Below are 12,298 nucleotides of genomic sequence, written 5' to 3' on the forward strand. Positions count from 1 at the left end.
CAGCTGTGCTTTGATTCTACTGGGAGAAGTGCAGCTAGCACTTACTCATTGCAAGCTTCCTATCCTCTGTCCCTTCCCATCCGCCTTCTTCCAGTGCCTGGCCCAGCACTCCTCCCATAAATGGCACTGGTCAGGGAAGAAAAGAAAGCAAATAGGCTAGGTGTGGGGCACTGGGTTGGTTCTAGAGGTCCTCACGGCCTGTTACACATATCTGTGGCTTCAGCATCAGACATTTGTCTTGAATTTCAAGGAAATGACCTCTCTTACCACTAACATTGCAAGAAAGACAGTGCCTCTGGCAGAATCAGAGCAGATATAGATATTTTTTTCCCCTCTCTGCCACTTGCTAGTGTTGTTCAGAGTGCCTTCTCTAAACTAAACACAGAAGTTGGAGCAGTCCTCAAACCCAGTCCTCAATTCCATCTTGTCTGCTCATTCAGTGCACAGAAGATTGCTTTGTCTTGCAGAAGTTTGAAATATCCAAATCAATAAAATGTTCATTGCTTCTCCTGGGGGATTATTCTACAGCCTTATTGCACATGTATAGCACATCTATGTGGGAGAATTGACCAGAATAGCTCTCTCATCTCTGCCAATATAACTCCCTGGTGCTGACAGTGTATTCCAAAATAAAAGTGATTTATTCTTGAATAATCAAGTAGTTCTGTGATAGCTGTGCTGGTCAATCTCTCTAGGCAGAGCTTGTCTACAGCATGGTTGTGACAAGTGCTTTGAATAAAGCCTTTCTAAGGTACAAAAGCTGACTGGCAGAGTTACTCTTCATAACTGTGTCTGCCTACCTGCCTCACAAGGATCTTTGTGTGGCAGTAGATCTGCATTATATGGGAAATCTGTTGTTTAAATGTGTCTTAAAATGGCTTTTGGTGGTCTTTGCAAACACATGCTTCTTCTTCCCAACCCCCCCCACGGTAATGTTATCCATGCAGGAATGTCCTGGGAAGGTGTCCTGAGGTGTTTCCCATTGGCCTTTGTTAACCCCTTCCTGTGATTGGGTGTTCCTGTAAGCCCCTTGAGTCTTCTAATTGGTTACCCTGTGAATCCTCCTAAACCCTATAAATGTAACATCCCCAACAATAAACGCTCTCTTGCCTCCTCTCCACTCCGGTGTGCTGTCTCTGTGCCTGCCATGGGGCCACATGCATGGGGGGAGGGGAGGGCACCTCTCCCCTCCAGCCTCAGGGCCAGAAGAAACCCCTGAGAAAACCTCTGGAGTTCCCTTTCCCCATCCTTCAAGACGTCGGAATGGTTCTTCAGATGGAAACGGAACTAGAACTGGGCCGCCCCACGTCGTGGGTGGGGAAAGGGATCCAGATCTTTGCTTTGGGGGGAAGGTGTTTTAAAGTTGTAGTGGTTTAGAAATTTCAGAGTAAAGGTGGTAATGAACAGGTTATAATGCTAATTGAAGCTGTTGAGACAATGTAGCCTGGCCTACTGCACAGCACCAGCCTTAGGCTTCCCTGAATTAACTCCTGCTTGAACTAAAGTTGATCTTTTACAAAAAAAAAATTAATTTTGATTAAAAATACTTCCAGGGAGACTGAACTCCATAGGGCACTATAATGTTATTCTGGTGGCGGTTCTTTCTCACTAAATAATGCACACTCATTTTCATACTTGGCATTGCCTGGTTCAAATTTTCAACTTCTGGGTCTTATTACAACTTTGCTGATTTTTTTACAAGCAAGCACTTGCAGGCAGATGAAGTTACCTTTTAACCTAGTTTTTGGAGAAGATAAATAACTTTAACTTCCTTACAGAAGATGTTTATTATACTACTACATAATAAACCGCAGCACTTCATTATGCAGACGAGACCTTGACGTTTTCCTGCCCTGCTGCCTGGTTGTGTATTAATATGGTAACATGTATTGTGAGGAGCCAGCACAGGATTATTTCTGGCTTAGGACTGTGCTGCTTCATGTTCCCTGAGTGCTTACAAAATAAACAATTTTTCACTAGTGGAGGTCTGAGTCTGGAAAATAAGTAGCTTTGACAGGCTCCTCATGTTGGGAAATCTGGCTAGTAGTGTCCTTGCTTTCATGTCTTGTGATGAGCCTCTGCTGGTGCTGGTGTCAGTGTCAGGAATGCCCCATATCCTCCCTGCTGCTGGCATGCACATGCACATATGTGCCCTCCTGTATCTTATTTAATCCTTTCCCAAGTGAATAGAAAACCTTTTAAAATATGACAGGTGCTGTTCATCCGAGGTGAGAGCTCTCCCCTTCCCACTTAAATTAGGAGACCTACTTGAAAGTATGCAAATCAGCTGATAACCAGCACCCAGCTGATAAAACAGCAATAGGCTTTGGGACATCAAACCCAGTGGTGAGACAGCATAAATTGCATTTCCTGGCTACGTAAGAGACCTGGACATATCGACCAGCATGTTATTGTAGATATAGGCCCTCTGTAAGTCATGTAAAATAGCAAATGAAGCAGCAGAAAACATTGCCATTTTTTTTTCCTGAGTCTTCAGGAAGAGGCCTTTGAAGTCAGAAATAGGACTCATTCCACTACGTGGAATGAGACATGAGAAGAAATCAGCTCAGCAGTGAGGTCATTCCAGTGTATTTAAGAATTTATTGTTCCTTGCAAGTATAGGTATCTGATTTCCAGTTAATACAAGCATCCTTGATGCTAACATTTATAAAATACGAGTCAAGACATCAATCTAGCTTTATATATATATAGACACACACATATACACAAATATGTATGTAAGTATATGTATATCTGTGCATATGCATATACATATGTGTGTGTGCATGCTCAGACTACATACAGGCAGTGTGGTGTCACAACGGTGTCCAAGCAGGGACCAACAACCTAGGAAGGTTCTGTGACAGGAGTATTACTTTACTGAACCTACTGGTTGATGATTCCTCTGGTTTGCTGTGTACCTCAAAAAAATTAACTTGAGCTTTCAAGGTTTCAAGTTTGAACTGAAGATATTGCCTAATAACAACGGGTCTCAGCTGTCACACCATTATTTAGTATTTGCTGGTAATCAATATATGAGAAGAAGGCCCATGCAAAATCTAAGCCTGATTTATCAGCTTAGAATAGCTGAATCAGGTCTCTCTGCTCAGGTAATAAACATGAATCAGGGGGAGAGACTAGAGTAATCTCTCAGTATTGTCCTCAAATAACACCTGTTTCTAGTACTGGTGTTTCCTATTACAATACAGCATCTTTCCAGACTCCCCCTAGTTCGTAGAAGAAATTGCCTTGGCAGGGTAGTGCTGCTGTAGGTCTCTATTGTACAGGATAATAGACATTGCTGCAGGTTCATTGTGGAAAAACAGAGCACCGGGGCAGTCCAGTGCAGAGGCAGCCCGATGTCACTGCAGAATAGGAACATTTTTGATCAAGGTGGATTTATTAGCTGTGGTTCTGTGCCACCTTTGTTGGCCCAGACAGCTGCTGCAAATATGCGTTGGTGCCTGCCCCACATACTGTCCTCCAGCAGCTTGGTGGCACCAGCTGGAGACTGCTTGAATCCAGCTACGCCCAGCTCAGACACCTTCCTGAACCCTAGAACATGGGGGGACTCATACAGAATCTGCTGAAGCTCAGTCCAGAAGGGGCTGACTCCCAGCTGGATCCAAACCAGCTTTGAAACTGGATCAAAACCAGCACTGCCTGCACACCTCTGCATGTCTGGTGCCAGGCCCCTGTAGCAGTCATGCTGACTCAGCTCTGTAGAGAGGCAGTGGGGTCCAACAGGACCTCTACAATGGCTCTGCCACATTAAAGCAGCCCTGGGCTTTGCAGACCTGACGTGTTTCTGGAAGCAGTGCAGGTGCCCCATCAGCTAATACACTTGGCCACATCTCAGACTCTCTCTGCATCTGGGGCTTACTGAATCCCCAGCCTGGATAATCTCACTGATCTTAAGTGGTTAGCAGCAGCCTAAGAAATAGGCTGAGCCAAATGATGTAGATGGGTTCAATCAGGATACCCTAGCATGGCCTCACTCCTATCCCAGGCATCTGGGTTTCTGCTTCAGCTGCTCCCTGGGGGTAGGAATGGCCAGCAGGGAGGCTGGGGAGACCACTCCTTCCTAGTGGTCATTAACATAAGAAATAGTTTATGAAGGTTTCTCCTGGTTGTCTTGTCCTTTCCTGGCCTCCTCCCCCCTGGACTGGGGAAATGGTGGGCATCTGCTTTGACAATGGGCAGACACAGGAGGTGAAGACAATAGCAATTTCCTTGCAACCCAGATTACAGCATCACCATCTGGCAAATCTCTGAGCCCGAGTCCTTCCCCTGCCCTGCTCCCCCGGCGTGAAAGACAAGCTCTGCCTGAAACAGTCACATCTGAGTCCCTGCTGAATATCTTAAACAGCGCTGATGGGGAAATGATCTGAGTTATAAGGTGTGGCTGTGGCAGAGGTAACACTAGAGGGCAGGGCTGGCACACGGTTGGAGTCTTCCGAGGCAGGGCTTGGACAAGCCTGGGGCTGTACTGGGGCGCAGTTGGGCAGGACTGGGGCGAGGCCGGGCAGGGCTGGGTCTGGGGTCGAGGGGAACCCTGGTCTTGCTGTCCCGTTTCGCCTGCCCGCTTGCAGCCGTGAGAGGCGGGAGTTGGTGCACACCGTGCAGCAAGGGCTGGGAGCTCTCTGATTCTTTCTGGGGTGCGTGGGGATGCTAAGGCAAGGAGCACATCTCCAGCTGCCCATGCTGAGCTGCTCTAAGTACCTGGCCTCTGGCACTGCCCAAGAACAGTATGGAATCAGACCCCAAAGGCACAGTTGACAAATTAGAAATCACAGCATGACACAAAACATCACGGATTACATACACTGTTTCCCGTGCACCCGCCCATCTCCACCTCATCCCTATGAGCTGCGGCAGTCTCTCGTTTCCATTCACACCAGGCAGGCACTGGCTGGGACCTGACCGCCTGCGCAACAGAAATGACTTAACAAGGCAGAGTGAAAACTGGCAGCCCATGGCAAAAAAGTGAGTTAGGTGTGAAGAAGCTGCTGCTTTGTCCCTCTGATTCTGAAGAAAAGGGGAGAACCTTGATGGAAGCAGACACCATCCCAGGGTGGCCCCCAGTTTGGACGGATGGCTGGGGATCTGCTTGCCATGGCTCAGGAGCAGCCTGGCTGCAGAGATGCTGAGCTCTCTGCCTGGAGCTGGAAATTCCCCCACTGCCAAGGCCAGGTCAGGTGAGGGAACAGCAGCCCAGCTCCCTAGGAGTAGGGCAGGCCGGTAGTGGGCTGTGATTTATGAGGCAAGCCCTTGGAAACTCTCCGAACCCAGTGCTTAAGTGCTTCTGAATGGCAGCATTAATTACTATTAAAAACACACATTTATATCTCTCTCACCTGCTTTAAATCCTGTGAAATTAGATTTCCTACCCATCCCTTCCAGCCTCTGTGGCAGCTCAGGGTGTTTTATAGGCCTATAAAGCCCCACTGTAGCTGCTGTCTACATGGGCTCTTATTTACGAGGCCTTTAACAGTCTTCCTGGCTGCACCATCTGAGCCCCCTAATCACTTAGTTTCCCTGTCCCTTGGAGGGAGTGGTCCCCTCAGCAACCCCATCGGCCATTCCTCCCTGCAGGGAGCAGCTGATGCAGAAACCCAGCTACCTGGGATGGGAGTGAGGCCATGCCAGGGCATCCTGATTGAACCCGTTTACACCATTTGGCTCAGACTCTTTGGTTTTATGTAGAAAAGGGATTCAGTGAGACAACCACCTTGTGACAGGGTTGTGAATGTCCTTGTTTGCGTGTCTCTTTACAGCAGAGTCATGCCAGACATCACCAAAAGCCACCCAGCACCTGCCAGGGCTGGGCTAAGACCCTAGATTTACTGAGCAGAGAGATAGTAGTTTGAATGTATGTAAAGTTATGTTTGTGTAAGTCTCCTCTAAAAAGCAAATAAAATGTCCATAGATTATCCTTTATTTTGGGGGCAAACTATGTAGAAGTATCTTAAAATAGCCAGCTTTTCCCTAGTGGACTGCAGCCATTTTGCAACTCATCATATATTGAATGCCTTGATGTTGTGTTTAAAAATGTACTATGCTTTTGGACTGAGCCATGAACCTCATTTTGCTGGGGGTCTTCTTGACCCCAGAACACAGAGGACAGGGTGAGGTGGAGTCAGAAGCTTGATTCTTCTCCAGGTCTCTCCCGTATAATTTCCCCACCTGCCCCCCCAGCACTTCTGGGTCCTCAGATCTGCTGGAGACCAGATGATGCTCTGGGGAACTGCCCAAATTTGTGTGCCTGTATCAGCCTGCCAGGGAGGAAGTGATAGATATCTCTGCCTCCTGACTCCCAGGCTAAGTGTGTTAATTTATAGATTGTATCTGTCACTCCTGATAAACGATGTCTTACTTCCCTAATGCCGCCTTCAAATTAAGTTTTTAAGGCTAGGTCAGGTGGAGAAACCAAAGCGTGACTCTGCTTTCTCTTTGATCTGGCTTCATTCTCTGCAGTTGGGCTGAAGTTGGCTTCTCAGGTAAGAGGTGGAACTGGTGTGGCAGGGTTGTCCCCCTGCTTTGGTGGCCAATTGGGCAGCATCCATCCCTAACGGGGCTCCAAAGTTCCCTGCCTGGCTCCCTCAGGTGCTTGGTTTGCTCTGATGTGTTCCTGGGGAGTGCCAGCTGAGGCATCTCTCTCCTCATCCTCCTCCATCCAGCTCAGTCAGTCAGCTCCATCAGTCAGCACTGTTCCATCAGTCAGCACTGCTGAGCTGACTGAGATGGTGGAGGTAGATGGAAGGCCTTTCTAAAGAGAATGTCAGAGCCTGAGCTTCTTCAGGAGCACAGAGCATTACCAGAAAGCTTCCAGCATTGGCTTCTGCCCACACCTGAAGCCAACAGTATACCTGTTGTCACTCTCCAGGGAAAAGTGGAGTTTTACTTTCTCTACATGTTTCAGGTGGGATCTGTTGAGCATTAATCCCTTCAGGGGATGTGTCTGAATGAGCTCAAGCAAAGCTTTGGTGAGCATCTTCCTCTAGCAGCAGAGAAGACCATTTTCTGGAGCATAGCCAATGGCTTAGAGCTGCACATATGTGAGTAACTTTTGCTCCTCCTCCAGGGAGCTGACTAACAAAGTTAAGAGTTGGCCAAGCAGGCGAGGATTAAGCATATCATTGCTCTAACACTCCTGGGGTTATGGTGGTTAAAGGCATGTGCATAAGACCTGTTTAGCTTGTCATTATTAAGCCTTGGCTATTTTCTTGTTCCCCGAGAACAGTTTGTTGAAGCCACTTCTTTATACCCTTTATGCCTGAGTATCACGGCAGTAACACAAAATAAATCAGCCCAGTGAATACCTTCTACGGGTGACAAAAGAGGAAACCAGCAATGCCTCACAGAGGCAGGAGCCTTCTGCTCAAGGCTAACTCTGAAACCTAGTAAACCGTCATCCAAACTACACCACAGACCTTGCCCAATTTCTAGCAGCCACAGCAGTAAAAATTTCCCTGCACAACAATTACAGCCATTTGAGATCACAAATCCTGCTGCACATTGGAAACTAAAGATGATGGAGCTGGGAACAATAAACTGAATTTGAACTTCCAATTAAAGAAACACAGAGGAGATGGCTGTGATTTGATTCAGATTTAATTCAATTCAAATTTCTCCCTTTCAAGGTTTGCTTTTTTCCCCCAGCGGCTGCAGAGTTTCCCATCCGCTGCAGTGCAAGCTGCAGAACAAACCTTGCTGCTGAATTTAGGTCAAGCTTGCCAGGGAATACACTGGGCCTTGGCTATTATTAAATGAATATGGATAGCATGAAGACCACACTGCAAATGCAGGACTGGATGCTTTAAAGCCAGCACCTAGCTTTGTTGTTCCTGAAGGACCTGTGGGCAATTGAGGGGGACAGGAGCTGGCATGGAGTACAGGGGATCAAACATACTTGTGAGCTGTGTCTCCCAAAACTAATAAAATGGAAACCTCAGCCTCCCTGTGGCCTAGGATCTTGGTAATGAGGATGCAGCACCCCAAGCGCAGAAGAAAAAAATCCTGGTCAGAGGAATCCAGGGCAGAGTGGAGGCTGACAGCAGAGTTCTCCTGACAGCTGACAGCTGCCTCCTCCCCTGCCATTCCAGCTGGCTGCAAAGGAGATTTTCACCATATTATATTTGTACTTTTTAGCATCGGGCTCCTGTTGGCACGATGCTGAACATTCTCACACCCAGAGTATTAAAAAGAAGGACCCATGAGAGCCCAGCACCCATGAATGAGTGGAGGAAATGAGGCAAGGAGCCCTGACCTCCCAAACTTTTTGGAGCAGTGGGAGAGCAGGTGTGGGCTGCCCACAGGCAGGAGCTGCTTCTGGACATCCAGCTGTGAACCTGTGAGAGCTGAGGAGGAAAAACCTGTGTAAGGCTGAGAAGCAGGCTCAGACTGGGCATGGGACCGGGAAGGTGACTCAGTGCTCCTGCTGCAGTGCAACCAAAGCAATTCCTTTTTTCTTTGTCTGTGTATTAACCACGTAGGATATGAGCAGCAAGAGGGCAGCTGACAGTGCTCCAGTGCATGGAGCAAGTTGCACCCTGCAAATTATCCCATGGATTAAGGCAGAGAAGGGCCATATTACGCCTCACAGAGGAGCTGTTGGCTACTGTAATGTAACCCAGGAGCTGCAGGGCTCCTCAGAGCAGCTTGCATTCTGATGACAGAGGTGTGTATTGTGATGTTGCATCTCCGCTGCCCCGTTTTGTGTGGGTTGGCTCAAGGTCCATATAGTCAGAATGAACAGTTTTCTTTTCTCTTTGAGATTTTTTTTAACCATCTAGACATCCTTTCTGATAAGAAAAACTCCTTCTCTCAGCAGGCATCCCTTCCTTTCTTCCACTTAATCCTCAAAGGGTATAAAAAGCATATAAAGACCTTTCCCAACGGCTCACTGAATGCAAGCACTCACATAACTTCTGCCTTGAGCCCCCACCCCGGTTCCCTCCGATTCCCAGTATTCCCTGCCAGCTGGGGCAGACAGGCTGGAGAGAAACAAGTACCAAAGGCCGGAGGGGAAACATCTCACAGGCCCAGAGAGTCCCACAACAATATGTCCTACTGGTCCTGCTGAAGGTGCCTGGGGGCTGACAGGGAGAGGAGTGAGGCCTGTTGGTGTGCATCTTGTCCCCAGCTTATCCCCTGCCCGTGTTTCCCAGCACACTTGGAATGGCGTTACGCCAGTCCCCCCAGCATCACTAGCCATGCCTCTCATCACACACCCTGTGCTGAACTCCACTCTCCCCCGCACGTGGGTCATCACATCTCGTTTTGTGCTAACAGGGCTGCCGTGACTCTGACTACCTGATAAATATAACTGAAGTCGATGGCTGATCCTGATATTATTACCTGGAGCTGCTGATGGGAATTACCAGTAGCTGGGGTGCAGCTGTGGTGCCTCCTGCCCTTGCAGCAGCACAGGGGACTACTGGGCAGTCAGTGCCATGCTCTGGGTCGCTCCCCTGCTGCCTCCTCTGAGCTAGGAAAATGCTCTGCTGTGCAGCCCTGCTGTATCCAGCCAACTCAGACAGTCCTTTAAGCTGCACCTTTTTGATCACGTAGAATCTTTCCCTCACTTGTACACCTGAAGGAAGCCCTTTAATGCACTTCTGGTTTACTTGTCCTTTTAAATTTACCTCTAGCCTGTTACACTGAGTAAGCCCAAACTCTCCTGCACTATTTGCCAATAATGTTGTGTTGTTGCAGATAATTAGACAAAAAAAGCACTCAAAGGATTTTTCAGGTATCCTCTCAAAATCCATTGATAAAACCAGAGACCAGAGCATGTGCGGGGCTATTGCATCAGGCAAAAACGAGTGGATGTATGTGATTGTAGAGCATGGATTGGGGAAAGTGCTTGTTCTCCAGCATCCCAAGGGGCTACTGGCAGAATTAGTCATGTTAGTCTGCATCATTTGAGCATAGACTTTGTTAGTCATCAAGCTGAGCAGCAGACTTAAAATAAGGCATGGAAGTCCAGACTTCTGCAGAGAAGGGGCTGGGCAATATTCTGCTGATGTGGAGCGAGACACTGAGGGTGGTGGATATCCTCTCAGGAAGGTCAATAACCTCTCAGGGAGTACTCTGATAGAGAACAAATGACAATAGCAGGGCTTTGACAACTAGTATTGTCCTCCTTGTAATTGCAACCTCTTTTGTTTGAAGCAAAGAATGCCCACAGATTAAATTATATCAGCTAAAATTGAGCACATCCCACACTGAAGAGATCCAGAATGCATTGACCATCTGGAATGTGTCTTTTTATCTGTTTTTCTGAACAGCTGTTAAAGATTTGGAGCCCCTATGGTTTTCCACAGTCTCAAAAAGCTCCTCCAGCCAAGACCTGTTCAGCATCAGGACATTTCTGCTACACACCACCCCTCTATCCCTGCTTCCCGAAGTAAAGAAAAGTCAGTGCTTACCATTCTTTAACAAGCAAAGAGGCTTTGTTTTTAGGGTGGGACAACAACCATAATAGTGCCTGGAGTCCCTGGTAAAGGAGTATGTGAGAGCAGTGGTTATATAGCTCTTTACAATGCAAAAGCAGAGAAAAAGGATGCAATTCAGCATTGACTAATGTGCTTCATGACTCTAAAGCCAGTCCATGAGATACCTGTTTCTGCTCACAGCAGTGTCTCACCTGCACACCAAGTAGCACCCCCAGAGAATGAAGGAAGTGAGCCTAAGGCTTGTGATCACACAACAGAGAAAGCTGGGGCAAATTTGCCCGCGAAGAGAAGGGAGAAAGAAGGCAAAGCAGGCTGAAGCCCCCTTCTGAAAGCATTCACTGTGGTGCCCAATTCAGGTAACCTACTCCCCCAGCACACAATGCAGGGGCCAGGGCTGACTAAAACCTTTGTCAGGAGCTCTTGTCCCTCCAGGAATGTCTTATGTTTCTCTAGTCAAGGGGTGTGTGTTAAGAAGAAAGAAAAGCCTTTTGGACTATCCTCTCAAAGATCCTGTAGCACCAGAGCACGTGGCACAAAACAGGTTCAGAACTGTGCACGATGGAGCTGGTGCCTGACCACGCTGGCTCCATCCCATGCCATCCCATCCCATGCCATCCCATCCCCAGACATAGTAGGCTGTCACCGCTGCTCCCATGGGCAGCTGGCCCTTTGTTGTCACATCAGCCGTGGCCATGATGCCACATCCCTGTCCCCAGCAGAAAGTCATGCCGCATGCTCCCAGCTGCAGTATTGACCTGGAGCTCACCACCTACAGCCCCCATCCCTGGATGGTGCTGAGTCCACAAGCCCTTGGAGAGGGAATGTTGTGGGGTTGTCCTCCACCTGGTAGAGAAAGCAAGGCTGGAAGAGCCAGAGCAAGAGCAAGGCATTTCCTTGCCCCTCAGCTTCCTCCAAGCTATTTGTTTCCTGCCCTCCTTGCTGGACTTGGCCATCTTATGGAGCAAAGGCCCTCCTAGCAAAAAAAAAAACAAATATGTGGGGGAGAAAGGAGGCATGACACAGCCCTTGCACTGCAAAACTCTGCTCCCCCACTTTTTCTGCCTTTCAGGGCTGGTCCCATTCCCTCCCAGGAAGGCCCAGGTTCTTCATTTAACTCCCAAAGCACCTGAGGCAGCTCAGCTCACAGAAGTCCCTACCTCTAAGGAAGCCTCTTTCTTTTTTTTTTTTTTTATTTTTCTGGGGTGTTATAGAGGCCTTTGAAGATGCTTGTTGCCATGGAAACATGCTTTAAAGAGTGCCTTTTCCCTTCCCTGTCTTGAGAACTTCTGTTGCCATAACAGCTGCATCCAACTCCTCCTGTCTCCCTGCCAGCTGCCCCACTATGGGATGCGGTGGGGTTCTGCCTTTGGGGTCCCTGAGCCCCTGGAGGTCAGGGCCAGAGGAGATGCTCATACTCCTGCAGGTGGTCAGTGCCTGCTGTCCTTGAGCCTGTACATGCTGGGTGTGGAAGAGAGCCTGTTAGAAGAGCATTTCTGGGCCATGCAGTGCCTGCAAGCCCCTTGCTTACACAGTGGAGGGGCTCTGCCCTCATTCTTGCCCCTCACATCCCACATTTATGATACTGGGTGTTTTTTGAACCATTTCTCCTGAAGTCTGTGACTGAACGATTCTCCTACAATTCAGTGGGCAGCATTGTAACTGAGCTGAAAGGAACACCTCTGATTAGAATGGATTTGATCTCTGCAGCACCCAGTGTTAGGCAGATGGAGCTGGTTTCTGGTTCCCACAGAGGGCAGGGTCCCTCATCTTGGTGGCAGCCTTCCCTGGGCAGTGGTGCAGGTGGATGGAACACTCTTGTTCCAGGAGCAGCCATCTCC

Source organism: Chiroxiphia lanceolata, chromosome 6 (genome assembly GCF_009829145.1).
Source record: "Chiroxiphia lanceolata isolate bChiLan1 chromosome 6, bChiLan1.pri, whole genome shotgun sequence".
NCBI lineage: Eukaryota > Metazoa > Chordata > Aves > Passeriformes > Pipridae > Chiroxiphia > Chiroxiphia lanceolata.